Genomic DNA, 23,166 nt, shown 5'->3' on the forward strand with positions numbered 1-23,166 from the left:
CTACTTTAGAGGTCCATAATACTGGTGGACCAGCCCAAGCACCCCTCATATTGTAAAGCACTGAGTTGTCTGCAGTAGAGCTGCAGCTATCGAATATTTTAGTAATCGAGTATTCTATCGAATATCCCGATCGATTAATCGAATAATTCATTGTTTTGCTTAATTAAAGTTTAATTATACATGTTAAGATGTGCCCTCAATTATTGCGTTTGGCCTAAATGTCTTTTATTTCCTAAACGCCTGTTTTCATTATTGAAGGCTGACACGCACAACTAAAATGTGTCCATGGTTGATTGGGCCAATTTGCGTGTGCTAATAAAAACAGGTGCACTCATAGCCCTATGTGCTGTGTTGTGTGACTGCATAAACAAAGTTCTTGTCTCTCGTGCGTTTTTGATGATTATATCACGGTGCCGTTTAAACGTTGGTTTCTCCACGCAACCTGCCAACAATACATAAACAATCTAAAAAGACTAACCGTTTTAAATTGTAAGAATGCAATACAGTTCACTGCATTCATTGCATGCAAAATAGTAATCAATGTTCATTTTGCCATCATAACATGTTTGAGATGAAAACAAATATATATAAAATTAGATCAAAATTAATATTCGCTGAGAAAGTTAAAATAAAAATATATTCTTAGTATCAAAAATAAAACAATAAGAACAGTTTTCAATACAACAAACATGAAAAGTGGATTAATGTAGTGCCTTTAAAGGCCTACTGAAAGCCACTACTACCGACCACGCAGTCTGATAGTTTATATTTCAATGATGAAATCTTAACATTGCAACACATTTCAATACGGCCGGGTTAACTTATAAAGTGACTTTTAAAACTTCCCGGGAAATATCCGGCTGAAACATCGCGGTATGATGACGTATGCGCGTGACGAAGTCCGAGTAACGGAAGTTATGGTACCACGTAGAATCCTATACAAAAAGGTCTGTTTTCATTTCATAATTCCACAGTATTCTGGAAAATCTTTTGCAATTTTTTTAATGAACAATGAAGGCTGCAAAGAAGACAGTTGTAGGTGGGATCAGTGTATTAGCAGCGGACTACAGCAACACAACCAGGAGGACTTTGTTGGAGCGCTAGCTGCGCTAGCCGCGCTAGCCGCCGACCTCACCTTGACTTCCTACGTCTCCGGGCCGCCAAATGCATCGGGTGAAGTCCTTCGTCCTTCTGCCGATCGCTGGAACGCAGGTGAGCACGGGTGTTGATGAGCAAATGAGGGCTGGTTGACGTAGGTGGAGAGCTAATGTTTTTAGCATAGCTCTGTGCAGTCCGGTTGCTAAGTTAGCTTCAATGGCGTCGTTAGCACAGCATTGTTAACCTTCTCCAGCCTGGAAAGCATTAACCGTGTATTTACATGTCCACGGTTTAATAGTATTGTTGATTTTCTATCTATCCTTCCAGTCAGGGGTTTATTTCTTTTGTTTCTATATGCAGTTAAAGCAAGATGCTATCACGTTAGCTCGTAGCTAAAGCATTTCGCCGATGTATTGTCGTGGAGATAAAAGGCACTGAATGTCCATTTCGCGTTCTCGACTCTCATTTTCAAGAGGATATAGTATCCGAGGTGGTTTAAAATACAAATCTGTGATCTACAATAGAAAAAGGAGAGTGTGGAATCCAATGAGCCAGCTTGTACCTAAGTTACGGTCAGAGTGAAAAAAGATACGTCCATCTCTGCCTCTCAAGTCATTCACTGTAACGTTCCTCATCTACGAATCTTTCATCCTCGCTCAAATTAATGGGGTAATCATCACTTTCTCGGTCCGAATCTCTCTCGCTCCATTGTAAACAACGGGGAATTGTGAGGAATCCTAGCTCCTGTGACGTCACGCTACTTCCGGTACAGGTAAGGCTTTTTTTTATCAGCGAGCAAAAGTTGCGAACTTTATCGTCGATTTTCTCTACTAAATCCTTTCAGCAAAAATATGGCAATATCGCGAAATGATCAAGTATGACACATAGAATGGATCTGCTATTCCCGTTTAAATAGAAAAAAATCATTTCAGTAGGCCTTTAATACTGCATTTGAAACGTGCTACTTCATATTCAGAACTAATATGGCTGACAGGAACTTGGCACACAAGTCCTACCACTGCGAACAAGGACTTGGAACTCTTACATTCTACAGAGATTATAGACTAAAGGGGAACACACAGTTTATGGCAACCACAAAGCCAGAGATGAAATGCTAGAGGCATTGAGTAGTACTGTATTAAATGACATTGAAACTAACTTGCCAAATTTTAAGTTTGTTGGCATTATTTGCCGTGAAAGTGTAGATGTGGCAGTTTTTAAACGACTGATGATCTTAATACAGGTAAGAATAATCAATTCAATTTGTCATATGCATGTATGCCCTGGCACACCATTATCATAATTTCATGACCGAAGCAAAAAACTTTTAAGACGTTTATACTGAAATATATACACTTACAACTTTTTAAATTAAAAAATCGGAAAAAATAGCGGCAGCGGTAAAGTTTAGATCCATGAAGGAAAGAAGAAAGTGAATGAATGTTTATAACTGAATACATTTACATATGCATTCAAATTTGTTTTCTTTTGTATTATTTTTTTAATTAATTAAGTAACGTTTAAGACAACCTTTTTCCAAAACACAATATAGAATGTGATATATAACAGGATTATTCATACAGTTATCATTTGTTTTCAAAACGCTTACAAAAAAGGTGGGACCCCAAAAATTTACTGTGGAACCCCATTTTTATGACTTGATGGGGTACCTGGGACCTCATTTTGAAAATTCCTAGCGCCAACACTGATTAATCTACACTTTCAAAGGGTTTTTAGCCGGTTGCCTTTAAATTCTGACAGGCATATAACCCAGAAAAAAGCTTGACTGTTTAAAGTCATCTAAGGATAGGTTGATTGGCAACACTAAATTGGCCCCAGTGTGTGAATGTTGTCTCTCTGTGTTGGCCCTGTGATGAGTAGGCGACTTGTCCAGGGTGCACCCGGCCTTCCGCCCGAGTGCAGCTGGGATAGGCTCCAGCACCCCCGCGACCCAGAGAAGGACAAGTGGTACAAAATGGATGGATATTATGAATACCTTGTGGTGCATTTATTAGCACTACTGACTTACAGCAGGCAAGATGTTCTGGCTTAGATTCTTTCAGTGTACAGTTTCAATATTCTCTCTGTACAGTACTTCCTAGCATGTACAGTATATTAGATTAACGAATCATTTATTCTACAGTAAATCGGCTGTGTGAATGTGAGTGCGAATGGTTTTCTGTATCAATGTGATTGACAAGCAATAAATCCCAGTTGTACCTTGCCTCTCAGCAGCTGGTAGAGAAAATGGATGGATGAATTAGGACAAGGAGGCAGAAAAGGATGGAGGGGCCAAAGGGAAAGCATGTATCAGAGAGGAGAAAGCAAATTGGGCGGACAGAAAAGGACGCAGTGAGCAGTGAGGGAGGGAGATTCTGTTAGAGACAGAAGAAAGTATTAGGAAAAAAATGAATGAGAGTCAGAGGAGAATCAGAAACTGAAATGGCTGTTTGCAGCAAGATACAGTACCCCGCACTGATGGGAAAGACACCAGAGAGCGACAACAAAGGACACAAGAGGAGCCGGCTCCATGTGAACAGTCTGCCCTGCACGGCCAGGAGACAGGAGCACATGCACTCCACACTGCGACCACAACAGCTGCTGCCACAACAATTCCCCTTGTGCTCTTTTACTCGAGACAGCCTTCCAGGCCCGCCAACAACATGGACCAAGGATGAGAGAGACAGACACACAAAAGGTGCACGGAATCACGGAATGTCTCTTGCAAAACGAGCGTGTTGCAAGAGACACAAAAGGGCATGTACAATATGGAAATGCGTGACACTTTGAGGGGAAGAGATAAGCAAACAAAGGCAACCACTACAGGAAACCAAAGAATCAATACATATTAGTGCTTCTATGCACTACTGAGTTTATACTACCACTGCTTACAAAATATGCATCTGAGAGTAAAATTGTACATACAGTCGTGGTCAAAAGTTTACATACACTTGTAAAGAACATAATGTCATGGCTGCCTTATTGCAGAGAAACCTGCCAAGGGACAAGTAACCAAATATTAACATTGCTGTATGTATACTTTTGACCCAGCAGATTTGGTCACATGTTCAGTAGATCCATAATAAATTCATAAAAGAACCAAACCTCATGAATATTTTTTGTGACCAACAAGTATGTGCTCCAATCACTCTATCACAAAAAAATAAAAGTTGTAGAAATGATTGGAAACTCAAGACAGCCATGACAATATGTTCTTTACAAGTGTATGAAAACTTTTGACCACGACTGTATGCTGCAACCAAAAATAAGCTGTACTCTGTGTTATCTTACATGACAACAGTTTTTTTGGAACATGAAAACGGGCCGGAAAGTGCAAGAAACAGCATTGTTTCCACGGCACACAGATACAAAAAATCTCGGTTAAACACAGTTTATCAGTGTTTTTGATTAAAAATTTTCTCCAGGAAACAGTACATTAGCTACAGCACTACTGCAAGGCACAGTCGCTTTTCCATACTCCAAGATGAAGAGTATTCAAAAGACGGTTTGGTATGGGAGATTATGCAGCTACTTTAGAGCTGGGCGATACGGACCAAAACTGATATCCCGGTATTTTTAGGCCGAATCGCGATATAAGATATAGATCGGTATTTTAAACAAAATGTGAAAAGTGTTTAGTTTAAACTCAACACCACATTACTGTTACTACCAGTGTTCTGAAAATTACTTCTAAAAAGTAATTATAGCTTAAATTTTTCTTCAATTATATTTATATAGCGCTTTTCTGTAGTGACTCAAAGCGCTTTACATTGTGAAACCCAATATCTAAAGGCCTACTGAAACCCACTACTACCGACCACGCAGTCTGATAGTTTATATATCAATGATGAAATCTTAACATTGCAATACATGCCAATACGGCCGGGTTAATTTATAAAGTGGAATTTTAAATTTCCCGGGAAACTTCCGGTTGAAAACGTCTATGTATGATGACGTTTGCGCGTGACGTCAATGGTTGAAGCGGAAGTATTGGGACACATTGTATCCCAATACAAACAGCTCTGTTTTCATCGCAAAATTCCACAGTATTCTGGACATCTGTGTTGGTGAATATTTTGCAATTTGTTCAATTAACAATGGAGACTGCAAAGAAGAAAGTTGTAGGTGGGATCGGTGTATTAGCGGCCGGCTGCAGCAACACAACCAGGAGGACTTTGAGTTGGATAGCAGACGCGCTATCCGACGCTAGCCGCCGACCGCATCGATGATCGGGTGAAGTACTTCGTCGCGCCGTCGATCGCTGGAACGCAGGTGAGCACGGGTCGTGATGAGGGCTGGCTGGCGTAGGTGGAGAGATAATGTTTTTAGCATAGCTCTGTCGAGGTCCCGTAGCTAAGTTAGCTTCAATGGCATCGTTAGCAACAGCATTGCTAGGCTTCGCCAGGCTGGAAAGCATTAACCATGTAGTTACAGGTCCAGGGTTTAATACCGTAATTTCCGGACTATAAGCCGCTACTTTTTCCCCTCGTTCTGGTCCCTGCGGCTTATACAAGGGTGCGGCTTATTTACGGCCTGTTCTTCTCCGACACCGACGAAGAGGATTTCGGTGGTTTTAGTACGCAGGAGGAAGACGATGACACAATGATTAAAGACTGACTTTTCATATACTGGTAGGCTGGTTATTTTGATAACGTACATGCGAGCACTTTGTATTACTTTGCACCGTTGTATTATTTGTACTCTGCACGAATGCTTTCGCCATGTCAAAGATGTGAAAGTTTGATTGAAAGATTTATAGTTAATAAATGGGACGCTTTGCGTTCCCAAACAGTCATCTCTGTCCCGACAATCCCCTCCGTGGTAGCAGGAACCCCTATATACTACGGTAATTACACATCAAAACCCTGCGGCTTATAGTCGGGTGCGGCTTATATATGGAGCAGTCTGTATTTTCCCCTAAATTTAGCTGGTGCGGCTTATAGTCGGGTGCGGCTTATAGTCCGGAAATTACGGTAGTATTGTTGATCTTCTGTCTATCCTTCCAGTCAGGGGCTTATTTCTTTTGTTTCTATCTGCAGTTAAGCCCGATGCTATCACGTTAGCTCCGTAGCTAAAGTGCTTCACCGATGTATTGTCGTGGAGATAAAAGTCACTGTGAATGTCCATTTCGCGTTCTCGACTCTCATTTTCAAGAGGATATAGTATCCGAGGTGGATTAAAATACAAATCCGTGATCCACAATAGAAAAAGGAGGAAGTGTGGAATCCAATGAGCCCCTGTACCTAAGTTACGGTCAGAGCGAAAAAAGATACGTCCTGCACTACACTCTAATCCTTCACTCTCATGTTCCTCATCCACGAATCTTTCATCCTCGCTCAAATTAATGGGGTAATCGTCGCTTTCTCGGTCCGAATCGCTCTCGCTGCTGGTGTAAACAATGGGGAAATGTGAGGAGCCCTTCAACCTGCGATGTCACGCTACTTCCGGTACAGGCAAGGCTTTTTTTAATCAGCGACCAAAAGTTGCGAACTTTATCGTCGATGTTCTCTACTAAATCCTTTCAGCAAAAATATGGCAATATCGCAAAATGATCAAGTATGACACATAGAATGGATCTGCTAGACCCGTTTAAATAAGAAAATTTCATTTCAGTAGGCCTTTAAGTTACATTTTTAAACCAGTGTGAGTGGCACTGGGAGCAGGTGGGTAAAGTATCTTGCCCAAGAACACAACAGCAGTGACTAGGTTGGCAGAAGCGGGGATCGAACTTGGAACCCTCAAGTTGCTGGCACGGCCACTCTACCAACCGAGCTATACCGCCCCATAGTTCCTTGTTACTTAACCAAAAAAGTAATTCAATACTAATGAAATTAGTCTTTGATAAACATAATTATTACTAGGGAAAGTAATTCATGTGTTGCTTAAAAAAAAAACCTTTATATTAGAGATGTCCGATAATATCGGACTGCCGATGTTATCGGCCGATAAATGCTTTAAAATGTATTATCGGAAATTATCGGTATCGGTTTAAAAAAGTAAAATTTATGACTTTTTAAAACGCCGCTGTATGGAGTGGTACACGGACGTACGGAGAAGTACAGAGCAGTTGCGTCTCCCAGTCATACTTGCCAACCCTCGCGATTTTCCCGGGAGACTCCCGAATTTCAGTGCCCCTCCCGACAATCTCCCGGGGCAACAATTCTCCCGAATTTCTCCCGATTTCCACCCAGACAACAATATTGGGGGCGTGTTTTAAAGGCACTGCATATGCATGCTGGCCCAATCACATTATATCTACGGCTTTTCACACACACAAGTGAATGCAAGCCATACTTGGTCAACAGCCATACAGGTCACACTGAGGGTGGCCGTATAAACAACTTTAACACTGTTACAAATATGCGCCACACTGTGAATCCACACCAAACAAGAATGATAAACACATTTCAGGAGAACATCAACACCGTAACACAACAGAACAAATACCCAGAACCCCTTGCAGCACTAACTCTTCCGGGACACTACAATATACACCCCCCGCCACCCCCTATCCCCCCCATATCAACCTCCTCATGCTCTCTCAGGGAGAGCATGTCCCAAATTCCAAGCTGCTGTTTTGAGGCATGTTAAAAAAAATAATGCACTTTGTAACTTCAATAATAAATATGGCAGTGCCATGTTGGCCTTTTTTCCATAACTTGAGTTGATTTATTTTGGAAAACCTTGTTACATTGTTTAATGCATCCAGCGGGGCATCACAACGTGTTAATTCCACGACTGTATATATCGGTATCGGTTGATATCGGAATCGGTAATTAAGAGTTGGACAATATCGGAATATCGGATATCGGTAAAAAAGCCATTATCGGACATCTCTACAAAAAAGTAATTGAATTACTAATGCAATTAGTCTTTGATAAACATAATTATTACTAGGGAAAGTAATTCATGTGTTGCTTCAAAAAAAACTTTAAATATATCAGATGCAGTATAGAAAAGGTTATCAGAGCAGAAAGTTAAACATTTTTCCATGCAGTCTCCTCAAAATGATGGAAAGCGGCACTTTACAAAGAAACCGGTGCTGTGGTCAAGTTGGAATTGCCACAAAGCACATTTTAAGATATTCAACACTCGACAAAAGTGGATAGTGCAATCCCCAATTCGTCACGTTTCATGTTTCAGGTAAACAGCGATGATATGAATCACCTTCCTACTGTACAGTACTCTTTGGGTAAAGGATGATTTGTCCTCTTCCGCTCTAAAACCCGTCCGACGGCTACTCATCTAGCACAGTTACATAAACATGCTTAGTATCCGAGAACAACGACGGGTGCTTCATTTTTTGTTGCCAAGCAGAGTAAATAAAGAAGATGGATTAAACCGCAGAGGGGCAAAGTTTACACACGAGGAAAGACGATGCATGCACTGCATACTGTATGTTCAGCCAGGACAGAGTTCAGACATGTGTCTACCAGGTTAAGGTGCGTCATCTTTGACAGTGTTATCGCATCTCAAAGGTTTGTTCCATTACATTTCCTTAAAGAAAAAAAAGCTGGAGGTTAGTCTGCTGCTCTGTCAGGGTTTGTGTCATCTGCACTGTCCTTCAGAGGGCACAGAGACATATTGCATTACAAAGCAGCAGAAGCAGCAGCAGCAGCCTTACCAGTGCCTAAAATAGCTCCCGTATGCACACACTGGCGCACGACTGCTCAACACACTCCCGCAGTGCAGACACGGTGAAAACAGCTGATTCACGTATAAACACATGCAGACAAGAATTATGACGCTGCTTATTGCACACCAGCACAATAAGAAAGAGATGAACCTCACAGAAGCGGGAGAATCTCCGCCTACACTCGTATGTAACAACAGAGCATCACTGGACTACTCACGTTGGACTGAGCTCGGTTTCATGCTTCCTTCTTCAGTTCTGAAGCAGGGGAGGTTAAAAAAAGGCAAGATGGTAAATTAAGCACCGGTTAGTGAGAAGAATAGCAGGAGAAAAAGCAGAAAGAGGGCGAGTCAGAGGCTGGAGAATGACAGGCATTCCTGTAGCTTAGGCAGCACCCAGGCTGTGAGTGGGTGGGTTGCAGCGTCACAGACCCGCTCACGTCACACTTTTCATGAATGGAGCTGTCTGACGCAGGGAGGACGAGGGTCACAAACCTGAGGAGGAGGAGGGAAAAAGGGAATCTTCTGCACTGATTCAAAGAGGAGGAGCAAACAAGAGATGAAGGGGAAAGGCGACAGAGGGGGAGGTGAATGTAATTCAGAGCAGCACCAGCTGGAATCAGCACATTGGGTTGCAGTTGTGTCTCTCTAAGTAGGACATTCTTTTTTTTTTTTTTTGACAAAAGAAAGTCCCTTTGAATCAAATCTCACATCAATTTGGCCGGTGCTTATTGTACCAGCATTGCCACATCTTCATCAGCAAGACAAACGCTGTGTCGGAGAAATGGAAGGAAAAAACTACTATAAAATGTTTCCTCGTTCGAAGTAGGGCTGGACGATATATCGAATATACTCGATATATCTTGGGTTTGTCTCTGTGCGATGTAGAAAATGACTATTTCGTGAGTATTCGAGTATACGTTCTCACGCAGTTTCTTTTAGCTGCGGGCATTACACTACAGGCTTTTCTCACTCTTTCTTGTCTCTCCTTCTCACAGAGACATAAAACAAGCGCACCTCCTTACATACGTCACATACTGTCGCGCGTGCAAAGTCATAAGCACTCGCGGAGCAGAGAGGTGGCGGAATGGGTAAAGTTAGCGGTGGCAGGTGGAGCAAGCGGAGCGGTGCGAGTGGTAATACGAGAGAGAGAAGGTGCGAATCTGGTAACAAATGGAGGAAGAATTAACTTTTCTGTCTTGCCTCTGGTGAGGGCGGTCGCATTTTTCTCCGCTCCCTCCTTCCCTGCTTGCTCCTCGTTTTGTCTTGTCTGAACTTTTTTGAAGCCTCTTTCTTTGCGCTGTCCTCAAATCTAAACATCAGACATGGATATGATCAGCTGGACTCTCGACGCAATTGACAAAGTCTTTTCGACAAGGAAAAGAGGTTCGGGGGAGCCTGGTTGCCCTGATGGAACCATTGCTGCGGGGTACGTGAGATACTCTTGGGATAAATGGAGAATCATGTGCCTCTCAGTCCTTTCCATTGAGGACGTGGAAGACATCTACCTATTTGGAACCGTGATCGCGGGGCACCTGCTGATTGGGCTGGGCATTGCTCTGGTGTATCGTCAAATTCGGAAGACGATGGCAGCCACTCAAGGAGCCCAACGGCTGTTCGTCGCAATGGAAGGATTGGGCAGGGCTGTGGGAACACAGACTGCGGCGATTTCTGATCTGAATCGCAAGATGGATCACATCTCGGAGAAGTTTGCTGAGAAGGAGAATTGAATTGAATTTGAAAAGAAACCAGCATGGACAAATAGGGCCGGCAAGTCATTGTTTTTTGACTGCTCGAAGAAAACAACATCCTAATCTACGATTTGACTCCCTCGAATGGCCTTGACGCTATCAGGAACAGGCTGTTCTGAAAAACACCCCCGAGGACACCTCAACGATGGATGCTTTTGACCTCCCTTTTTCTCAACAAACACCTGGTGTCAAACTCTGAGATCGGCCCCAGTCCACAAAAACATTTCAACACCACACCCAAGTTAATTGGGCATACATGCACGCACCCGCCCCTTCCCCAACCAACGCCTTTACCACCGCTTGTTTGCTCCAACTCCCCCTCCCTCTGTTGCGAGTTTGTTGTGACTAAATGTAACATGTTTATGTTTGCATTGCAAATGAGTTTTTTTCCCTTGGACTCAGTCTGGACCCCCTCTTGTGAATCCAGCCTTTGACTGATATTTTTTTTACTCTTCCCCCTTCCCCAATATCACCTTTTTTTTTAAGGAGCGCCGTAAAAATGGCTGCGCCGTCTGCGGTCTCGTCTTGTCTCCCTGTACCGTATGTCTGCTCTTAGTGGGACTGTGCCGAAAATATACTTTTCAGTTCTTGTGTGTCTTGTGCATGTTAAGAATTGACACTAAATCATCTTGAATCTTCACAAGAAAAAACAGCACAGGGTCCATCGTCTGGCGGTGGTTTGGCTTCAAGCGGGAAGATGTTGAACAGACAACCGTAATATGTAAAGTATGCGGCAAAAGCGTTGCTACAAAAAGTAGCGGCACTACTAATTTGTAGCATCATTTGAAAAGTCACCCGCTAGAGAATAAGGAGTGCTTGAAACTCCGCATGTCAACATCTCCGGCCAGTGCCAATCCCAACAAAATGTCGAAACAACCAGCACTGACCCGATTGAGCCTGGCGTCTTCCATTTCCAGATCAACACCGTATGAAAAAAATGGTCAAAAACAGGAGATAACGTCCGCAGGAACCTACAACATAGCGAAGGACATACACTATTTGATTTCCTATTGTGCAGCTAATTTTTATTTGACAGTTATTGAAATATCTTGTGTGACATCATGCACAAAAGTGCACTTTATTAGTTTTAAAATATTGTAGTGGCGTTCTGTACAAAGTGCACTTTAATTTAGTGTTGTTTTGATATGTCAGCTTAGTGACATCATGCACAAAAGTGCACTAATAGCTTGTTTTAAAACGTCTCTGACAATCTTGCACTTTCTGTTTGGAAATGACATGAATGTTTGTGCCACTGCTTAATAACTGTTTAATAAATACAGTTTTGGTCAATTGACTTCGTTGTGATTTCCCTCTCTGCATGAAAGTTTAAAATGAGCACATATTAATGCAGTATGAACAAGAATGTTTTAATGTTGACACATAGAATCATCATACTGGTGTGATTATATGCATCAAGTGTTAATTCAAGGCTAAGGCAAAATATTGACATATATATCGTGTATCGTGACATGGCCTAAAAATATTGAGATATTAATAAAAGGCCATATCGCCCAGCCCTAGTTCGAAGTAATTGAAATAACCTGTTCCAGGGTCAAACTGCATTTCGAGACTTCAATGGTAGATGACAAAGACATCACGTGACTTATACATCTCGTTTGATTTACATTCCTACTGGTCATATAAGTGTAAAAAGAAGTTAACCACTGTAAAACGTAAATACAACAAAATGCTCTGCTTTAAAAAGACAAGAAAAGGATGCATGAAGTATTGGGACACTGCAAGAGTACACATGAAATTCCCATAATATATTCTTAATAAAAATAATACATTATAATTTTATAACATAAAAGACAGAACTCAAAGACACTTCTCTTCTCTAAACGACCCTAGCGATCCTCTTGGAAAAAGTGCAAAGAAAGTAAGAGTGAATGTAGAAACAGTCTAAACACTACAAAGTGAAATTGTAAATGGGTTGTACTTGTATAGCGCTTTTCTACCTTTTTGAGGAACTCAAAGCGCTTTGACACTGTTTCCACATTCACACACACATTCACACACTGATGGCGGGAGCTGCCATGCAAGGGGCTAACCACGACCCATCAGGAGCAAGGGTTAAGTGTCTTGCTCAAGGACACAACAGACGTGACTAGGATGGTAGAAGGTGGGGATTGAACCAGTAACCCTCAGATTGCTGGCACGGCCACTCTCCCAACTTCGCTACGCCGTCCCCTTCAAGTGCTTCAAATCTGATCTTTTCGCATCAGATTCAAGCCACATCAAGGAGTGTCTGAATCCGATTGGAATCCGATCTTTTCAAATATGACTAAACGGCAATGCTTCCTGAATGCGACTCTTGCATTATCTCTGGGCGAGCTACGTCATTTGTGTGCACGAGGAAAGACGCAGCCCGTGGGTACACCCGTTTTCGGTATGCAAAGTATTTTTTGGGCGGTCAATAGTCAACAGTGAGCAAATATTAGGCTATATGTCATATATGAAGATATATATTGTATACTTTGATTCCGAAGAAATAGCAATTCTTAAAGGAACAGGAACTGACGTCTCCAGTATTTGCTTACATGTTACGTACGTACGCAAGTTGTTTATGTTGAAAAATAAAGCTAATGTAGATGTCTGCGTTGCCTCCATTTTCCAGCCAGAAAAAGATTAGAACCTTCTTAAATATACTATACATATATACATAATATTACATTAATTTATTTTCACAGAAAAAAAGACTATTTTTTAAGGTGTGACAACTTATTTTATTTTGTAGTAGTAAGGACTTCCTTGTTCATGTACGGAATCCGGTCAACTTCGCACTTTATTGAACTGCGCATGCAAATGATGTCGAGGCCACATTGGGGCCACAATGGGGCCTGTGCGTCTTTATACTCGACTCTGATAATGATCACATTTCACTTGCAGGGTAAACAGTCAGCTGGAAAAAATAAGATTAAAAAAAAATCATCATGAGTGACCAAAATGGAGAGTAAAAAAAAAGAGCCAAGTTTGTCAAATGAACGTCACAAACACACGCGCAGTGGTGTATACATACTTCATGACCTGTCAATTATTCTAAGTATTTTAATCAATCAGATCACAGGGAATTCACAGTGCCCTCCCACTACAACTCAAACGATGTTCAGTATCGGTAAGGAAAGATATGCTAATGTTGTGTTAAATTCAAGTGAATGATTGCTGATCTTCCGCCATCTTTGACAAAAGTGTGGGACGTAGCAACAGTAACTAAGCAGACGTGGCTTTGCGGACAAAGTCGGAAGCGTCCATTGTTGTACTGACCTGTAAGAAGATTGCCAAGCATCTCAGGAGGTTTGTCCCGTGTGTTATGGTCTCTGTCTCACCTCTGTCCTTGTTGTCACCTGAATGCACGCACACGCACACGCACACGCACACACACGCACACGCACACACACACACACACACACACACACACACACACACACACACACACACACACACACACACACACACACACACACACACACACACACACACACACACACACACACAAGCATTGGAGATGATTTATAACATGACATTTATTCAAGTGCAAAGTCCACAGAATGGCGTTGATTAAAAGGCTATGTAAATAGGAGGACATACAGTCAGAATAGCTGCGGAGAAGTTGTAGTTTGAACTATTATAAACAGTGAAAGTGTGGCATTGACTCCAAGCTTGAGTCACTACAAAAACCGCAGCACAAAGGAGGCACGATTCAATGTTTGGTGTGTGTGAATGTGTTTTTGTTGTGTGTGTGTTCTTGTATTTCTACCCTTCTTGAGAAATCAACAAGGAAAAGTACCTTCCATATGAGGACCGGTGAACAAGTTGGGACCGAAATCATGGTCCCAATACGGAAAACCATTGCATCTAATAGAGAGCCAAATACTAGAGTCCGTGAACATTGCTCCAAAGTCAGGATTTTTGGTTGATTTAATGTGCATACAAAAGTAAACATTGACAGGTGCAAAGGCAGCAATATATGATCAAACAAGACGGCAGCTAAAGAAGGACTTCCCTATTCATCCCCGAAAAAACCCGCCAGGTGAACAACTGATTTTACGACTTCCGGTGCTGACGTAAGACAACCCATATGTGACCATAGGATGAAAAAATACACTACGGTACTAAAGACTATAGTGGCCATTAACAGTTAGCTTCTACAGCTGGGTTTCCCAAAGTGCGGCACAGGGGCCATCTGTGGTCCGTGACTCGTTTGTCATCGGCCTTAAGCACATTACAAAAAACAAAAAATAGAGATCTCGTTTGCACCCCTGGTGGTGAAATCTTTTATCACAATATTGCCAATTTTTTTTTGTTCTTTTAAAAAAGTGAAATTTTTGGAGTAACATGATGACTTTGGTCATAAATTTGCCAAGTGAAGTTCCAATTATTATATTATTGCCAACATTTTACAGTTTTTTTATAAAATTGTGACTTTTGTCGAGTAAAATTACAACACTTTTCATAAAATTGCCAAAATGTTAAGCATTTTTTTTGTAAAATTGCGAATGTTTTGAGTAAAAAACTTCAGTTTTTCTTGTAACATTTTGACTTGCGTTGAGTAAAATTACGACTTAAATAATAAATAAATGATAAATGGGTTATACTTGTATAGCGCTTTTCTACCTTCAAGCTACTCAAAGCGCTTTGACAGTATTTCCACATTCACCCATTCACACACACATTCACACACCGATGGAGGGAGCTGCCATGCAAGGCGCTACCAGCACCCATCAGGAGCAAGGGTGAAGTGTCTTGCCCAAGGACACAATGGACGTGACTAGGATGGTAGAAGGTGGGGATTGAACCCCAGTAACCAGCAACCCTCCGATTGCTGGCACGGCCACTCTACCAACTTCGCCACGCCCAAATTCTAAGTTTTTCTTGTGAAATTGTGACCTTTTTCTTGTGAAATTCCAACGCTTTTTTCACATATGCATAGTTCGTATATATTATTAATGCTGTAAATACAAATCTTTATGTATCTAGAAAGGGTGGTCCTAAAGAGGTAGGCATTTTTCAGAGGTCCCAAGAAGGAAATCAATACAAGAATGTGTGTGTGTGTCTCAGACCGAAGGGGTCACCAAAATAATATGAGGGAGGGTCTTATAGTGAAAGGAGTGGCTCCAGGAACAGATGCTCTACCTTGTAGTCTTGTTACAAGCCCAACTCTCTAGGGAGGGGTGTAATGGTGCATGGAGTGTGTGTGTGCTTGAGAAGGAGGGGAGAATCCAATCTCTGGCCTCCAACCACACCCCGGTAGGGGACCCCACTGGAGAAGGAGGGGCACTGATATCCTGCGGCGAGGATAAAAAGCAGACGGCCTCTAAATGGTGTGAAACGGCAGTCCAAAGATTCAGTGCACAGTTGGCTGAGGATAGTGTCCGAATGGGACACATGTCAAACTATGGTCTGGATCCCTAAACTAGATACAAAAACGCGATATAAGGCTAAAATAATTATGTTTTCATTAAATAGATACCAGATACCTGGAAATGTAATCTTCCTCTTCAAGCTACTGTATATTTGGGTGCTATGTTACATTATTGTTCAACGATTCTAAATAAGTCTCAGAGATCATCTCAATAGTGTATTTAAAGTGCGTTGCCCAAAAGTGTAGCCTTGATGCCCGAATTTAGACCGTTCAAAGGAAGCCCTACTTGGAACACGTTTTGTGTATCTGTACAGAAGCTTTAATGCTAATGAGCTGTGTTTGTCCACGTCTGTCTCTAACAAAAAAGTGTGTGTCTCTGTCTCAAAGAAGCGCCATTGTGCATTGTGCAAAAAACAACATTCTTCTTGGGAACATTTTTCAACCTGAGGTAGTTCCAAAAAGAAGCTTCAGGAAGGAGGCGGCGGCCGACCTTACAGTAAAGCAGTTGATTGGCAACTGTGCTACCCACAACCCCACATATATATAGCCATGATTTACATATACAATGTAACTCTGCCCAGTCCAATGTAACAACATTGGACAATTCGGACAGGAGGACACAAACATCAGCGGCACTAGCATAGTTACACTTTGAGTTACGGTCCCATTTTAACAGCAACATCATGCTAAGTTAGCATATTCACTGAAGACAGACAAAATGTTTAAACTTGCGGCTATCAAGTATTTGCTAACGGACAGTTGGCACAGCCAGAGGCGTTATTTTAAGATGTGTAGTGAAGCCCTTTTTTTTCTTTTGTGACAAAACTGTGGTTGTCATACTTTTATCATGTTGGATCACTGGCAGTGTCATAACATTCACAATGAGGGAGAGATTTATTTTATGACGTCGTACGAGTGAAGGAGATGATAAGACTTTTCCTGTTTGGTGCCTATAAACAAGCTCTAGGGACACATATTACTGTGAGAACATTATCAAAAGTCAATTTTTACATAAGAAGGGAACCTTAATTTGTTAGGACTAAGGGTGTAACTATTCGTTTTGACAACAATTAAATGAATTCCATCCATCCATCCATTTTCTACCGCTTGTCCCTTTTGGGGTCGTGGGGGGTCGCTGGAGCCTATCTCAGCTGCATCCGGGCAGTAGGCGGGGTACACCCTGGACAAGTCGCCACCTCATTGCAGGGCCAACACAGATAGACAGACAACATTCACACTCACATTCACACACTAGGGCCAAATTAGTGTTGCCAATCAACCTATCCCCAGGTGCATGTCTTTGGAGGTGGGAGGAAGCCGGAGTACCCGGAGGGAACCCACGCAGTCACGGGGAGAACATGCAAACTCCACACAGAAAGATCCCGAGCGCAGGATCGAACCCAGGACCTTCGTATTGTGGGGCAGATGCACTAACCCCCCGCCATCGTGCTGCCCACGATTCAATTCGATTCAGAATTTGTGGTTGTCAATAGGATTCAGGGACAATATTATTTTTTTTAGAACGGTAAGATCCGAAAAAATTCAGTGATTTAAAATAAATTTAGTAACTTTGACCAAAAAAAAAAATCAAGCTGACTGTGAAATAAATACTGGATACTGCTACTTTTGCTGTTGTTTTTCAACATAAAAAATATATACCAAAAATAAACAGACAACTTTTGTCAACACACAGACCAAATGGCCGATGGTGAAATGAATGAAGTTGGAAACATTAGTGAAGTGTGACCACTTGCTCCAGTCATACTGTAGATAACCTATTTTTTTACTTTTTCCAAATGTACTGTGTATGTTTTTAACCTCCCATCTCAAGCTGGTTCGGCGGCAAACTTGCTCAGCTGTCACTTCCGTTTAGTCAGTCACATCCTTTGTGGTTTAAAGTTAAGTTGTGGCTCTATATTATTGTGTTGTTTAGTTGTTATTTGTTGGGACTTTTACAATCGTGTTGTAGCTGAAAGTTGTTGTGTTGTAATTAATGACATTGTCTAGTGGTGTTTTTCATTAGGTATGATCTTTCTCGACCACCGTGATTGATTTGATTACTTATTTACTGTAACGTTTAACGTTTAGTGTTAAACTTCATATAAAGTATGCCGTTCTTAAATCCAATGTTTTAGTTTTTCTATCATCAATAAAATGTATATATCGCCTTTTCAAATCGATGTTGGATACCTATCTTCCGGAAGGCCGACTTGCTGAGCACAGATCGATATACTTGAAATTTTGGAATACAAATCGATCTATCAATGTATCGATCAATCATTACACCCCTATTGAGAAGAAATGTACATGGAGTATCGATAGTCCTGGCACTGCTATTATTCTGTTACAATACATAAATAACTGGAGAGAACTGGTGGGGACTAGTTAAATATTACCTAAACAAGAGAGACAGACATTAGACATCAAAAGGTGCATGGAATTCAAATGACTGAAACTGAAATATTTGCTGAGCAGACTACACTCTCTCTCAAGCCAAAATTCCAAAGGTCAGCTGATCACCAGCCTCTGTGCTCATGTGGAAAACAAACAAAGCCACTTTGCAGCAAAAACAACACAAATACGTGACATTTCATAAAAGTTTCATAGAAACGTCACCACTCGAATATACAGCACATCAATTTTTTATGATTTTTTTTGTCCATACAGTATAGGTTTATTTGTGCTTTGTAATTAAGACATGATAACTCAGCTGAATTTAACATCTGTCACATTTACCTAGTCTGCAATCAGTCTGGTTAATGATTATGATGATTGTACTGTATATGATGCAACTTTAGCTATTTTTTGTTTTACAGTGACTGAGCCTCGCCTCTAAGTTTTCCAAACTCAATCTGAGTCATATGTTCAGACTGGCCAAAGTCTCCTGTTCTGTTCAGTTCTGTCACGATCAACGGCACACAGCTACAATACAACACAGCGAGGCACGCAGATACAACACAGGCGGTCCGGGCTCCGTGCGACTCGCCTTCGAGTGTAACCCACACTGGCCCTGCCCCGTTATACACACTCATTACTTTTTCACCAGCAGCACTGACAGCTCCTATGTCCCCTACATCAATAAGAGAAAAAGTCCTCGGCGCACATCACTTAGGCAGGATTACCTTTCCAACTGCCATCAGGAATCAGCCAGTCACTAACACGCTGGCCCGTGGAGGTCAATGTCGCTATTATAGCTAGTGATTGGTGGCAAAGGCTATGATGGAAAACATTATACTGTAGGTTAGTCTGATGCGTTTTCCTAAGCACTAAATAACCATCAGGGATAAAGATGAAGAAGAAAACGACGCACCAACTGATGCCACATTTCTAAAATAATTGACTTTATTACTTACATGTAGCGCTCAGAACACCTGCATAGCTTGTCACACATACTTCTTGTACACCACAGTAGCTAATACAGACAGAAATAAACAAATAAAAAACAACAGTAAGAAATATATTTAAACTTTATTCTACAATTGTAATCCAACCAAGTCGCTCAAAAATATCGAACATCTTCCTTACCTTACTAGACTTCAGCTCAGTGATCCAAGAAATAATTGTTGTTGTTTTTTTGCTTGTTTCTGGCAACAATTCTAAACAAGAGCCAGGATTATCAAAAACAAGCACAACCTGTGGCCCCAAATTTGTTTGTGTTAGCAAAACATTCTACTTCTGAACCACTGTTGGTCAAATAAAACATGCACACCGAGTCCCCAACTGTGTTTCTGTATTTGAACATTTCTCACACAGTTCAATGCACGCTAACAAAAAAAGTACTGTATCTTTAGGATGTTTAGCTCAATCACCACAAAATTTGGTACACACCTTTAAGGGAGTGACAAGTACATGCTTGGTATTTTTTTGCAAGATTGGTTGAAAAACATGACGATAAAGCAAAACGTCTTAGGGACTAAGCAACTCATCCTTAAGTCATTGACTATTTGTCTAATGATTATAAAACTGAGGAGATCTGTATAACAATTATGCTGGCATGTACTCCAAATAATTCTAAGCATAACCCATAAGTGGCACCATTAAAATAATTATTAATTTGTAAATGAGCCAATAGCAGGGCTTTAAAGGCCTACTGAAACCCACTACTACCGACCACGCAGTCTGATAGTTTATATATCAATGATGAAATCTTAACATTATAACACATGCCAATACGGCCGGGTTAACTTATAAAGTGACATTTTAAATTTGCCGCTAAACTTCCGGTTCGAAACGCCTCTGAGGATGACGTATGCGTGTGACGTAGCCCGGCGAACACGGGTATGCCTTCCACATTGAAGCCGATACGAAAAAGCTCTGTTTTCATTTCATAATTCCACAGTATTCTGGACATCTGTGTTCGTGAATCTGTTTCAATCATGTTCATTGCATTATGGAGAAGGAAGCCAAGCAAGCAAAGAAGAAAGTTGTCGGTGCGAAATGGACGTATTTTTCGAACGTAGTCAGCCACAACAGTACACAGCCGGCGCTTCTTTGTTTACATTCCCGAAAGATGCAGTCAAGATGGAAGAACTCGGATAACAGAGACTCTAACCAGGAGGACTTTTGATTTGGATACACAGACGCCTGTAGAGAACTGGGACAACACAGACTCTTACCAGGATTACTTTGATTTGGATGACAAAGACGCAGACGTGCTACTGTGAGTATGCAGCTTTGGCTTTTTTTTGCGTATGTACGAAACTTTTTTAAAATATATAAGCTTTATGAACCTTGGGTTAGGTGAACGGTCTTTTGGGCTGAGTGATTGTGTGTGTTGATCATGTGTTTGAATTGTATTGGCGTGTTCTATGGAGCTAGGAGCTAGCAGAGGAGCTAGGAGCTAGCATAACACGTACCGTACCGTACGTGCGCGTCACGTACGTAACTTTTTAAAAATATATAAGCTTTATGAACCTTGGGTTAGGTGAACGGTCTTTTGGGCTGAGTGATTGTGTGTGTTGATCAGGTGTTTGAATTGTATTGGCGTGTTCTATGGAGCTAGGAGCTAGCAGAGGAGCTAGGAGCTAGCATAACAAACACGCAGGTGTTATTATGCAGGATTAATTTGTGGCATATTAAATATAAGCCTGGTTGTGTTGTGGCTAATAGAGTATATATATATGTCTTGTGTTTATTTACTGTTGTAGTCATTCCCAGCTGAATATCAGGTACCGTGAGTATGCAGCCTTGGCTGCTAAACATTCGATAACTTGACCGTATGTGCGCGTCACGTACGTAACTTTTTAAAAATATATAAGCTTTATGAACCTTGGGTTAGGTAAACGGTCTTTTGGGCTGAGTGATTGTGTGTGTTGATCAGGTGTTTGAATTGTATTGGCGTGTTCTATGGAGCTAGGAGCTAGCAGAGGAGCTAGGAGCTAGCATAACAAACACGCAGGTGTTTTTATGCAGGATTAATTTGTGGCATATTAAATATAAGCCTGGTTGTGTTGTGGCTAATAGAGTATATATATGTCTTGTGTTTATTTACTGTTGTAGTCATTCCCAGCTGAATATCAGGTCACCCCCGGCTCTCACAGCATCTTCCCTATCTGAATAGCTTCAACTCCCCACTAGTCCTTCACTTGCACTTTACTCATCCACAAATCTTTCATCCTCGCTCAAATTAATGGGGAAATTGTCGCTTTCTCGGTCCGAATCTCTCTCACTTCATGCTGCCATCATTGTAAACAATAGGGAACTTTGCGTATATGTTCAACTGACTACGTCACGCTACTTCCGGTAGGTGCAAGCCTTTTTTTTATCAGATACCAAAAGTTGCAATCTTTATCGTCGTTGTTCTATACTAAATCCTTTCAGCAAAAATATGGCAATATCGCGAAATGATCAAGTATGACACATAGAATAGATCTGCTATCCCCGTTTAAATAAAAAAAATTCATTTCAGTAGGCCTTTAATTATCACCTGTTTGGCTCAACCTGTATAGCAGTGAGCTGAATGTAGGGATGTAACGATAAACGGTATTAACGAAAACCACGATAAAACTCTCGACGGCTAGTTTTACCGTTTTAAGCTGTCAAAAAACGGTGACTTGATAGTCGCACTTTGATAAACTACCGGACAGACTGGCGCTAGCCTAAATGCTAACTTGATTACAAGAGATGTGAACGTCTTTCTTCATTGGGAAACGACATACCCCAATCTAAGCTTGTATAAACACATTACTGTCTGAGCAACTAAGCTATTCAATTGTGTACATTGAACATACAATCTGTGATCTTTTAGACCAGAATGATCGATCGGAGGAGTATGACACAGAGATGTTTAACGATGCATTCAAGGACTGCTGAATAGAGTAGGACGCCACAACGCCCGTCAGAAAAAAAAGATTTTATTTGTTACTCACTTTGCATTTAAATACTTGTAAATCTTAAAGTGTTACAATACAAAGCAATATTTAAGACAATCAAAGCTTAGCTATTAAAACAGACACAACACTAAGACTGAAACACTATCAGTAAAGCATAAAAAAACAAACATGCAAAATATAAACAGTGGGTTTGTTCCTTTAGTTGTTTTTTTTAAGATTTCAGTGTGTGTATCAGTACTTTTTGAGCACAATTAACATTAACAATTAACGATAACCCTGATGTTATTTGTCAAAATAACCGTGATATAAAATGTTGATATTGTTCATATAAATTCTAGCTGACTCAATGTCATAAATTGGAGTAGTTGGTAGCACAGTACAATAATCACATGGTCTTGAGTCAGCGTATATGAGAATATAATAGTTTTAACTTCTGAAACCAGACAGACAAAGACTGTTGACCTCTATGCACAAAGACACGGCTTCAGTAGATAGATGGATAAAAAGAGGTCGGCCAAGCTCTCTTGGTTGTTCGCACAAAGCCCGTCATGGATGAGTGAATTGTGCACACAATATTCTGCGAGTCGGACAGGCTGATAATGTTTTGTGAGATTATCATGCAAAGCCCACTGACAAACCACAGCTTAACCAATTTGTGTTGAGAGAAAATTACATAACAATGAGTGTTCATAACTAAGGGAGGATTCTGTCCACACCGCTTGATGATCCCTTTATCTTTAGTTAGGAGTAGACAGTGAGAGCAGCTGATAAAGATTGTGCTACCTTGGCATTCAATCCGCATCTCTACTGATCTCGGGATATATTCATAGAATTGGACGCAAGGCGGCAAAGCGGAAAACTGCAGAAAGTCATCAAACTAATTTCATTCAAGAGATTTACTAAGCACTTGTTGGTGGATGAAAACTATGCATATTCTGTTTGGTATTCAAGTTGTGTAATTGTTTGTGTAAGGTCCTACTGATAGCTGCTC

At 41.1% G+C, this 23,166-nt stretch overlaps 1 protein-coding gene across 6 annotated transcripts in view; it reads right to left on the reverse strand.

The window, feature by feature from the left end:
- Positions 1-23,166, reverse strand: part of si:ch211-45c16.2 (mitogen-activated protein kinase kinase kinase 13) — a 67,282-nt gene that overhangs the window by 31,006 nt on the left and 13,110 nt on the right. For 4 of the 6 annotated variants that reach the window (XM_062070033.1, XM_062070034.1, XM_062070036.1 and 1 more), the window contains one exon: positions 13,746-13,825. The gene's annotated coding sequence lies outside the window, so the exon portion shown is untranslated. Of the gene's footprint in view, positions 1-8,951; positions 9,196-13,745; positions 13,826-15,614; positions 16,133-23,166 lie in introns of those variants that run through there. The other 2 variants (XM_062070037.1, XM_062070038.1) reach the window with 2 other exon arrangements.

This window comes from Entelurus aequoreus, linkage group LG14, assembly GCF_033978785.1.
Source record: "Entelurus aequoreus isolate RoL-2023_Sb linkage group LG14, RoL_Eaeq_v1.1, whole genome shotgun sequence".
In the NCBI taxonomy this organism is placed as follows: Eukaryota; Metazoa; Chordata; class Actinopteri; order Syngnathiformes; family Syngnathidae; genus Entelurus; species Entelurus aequoreus.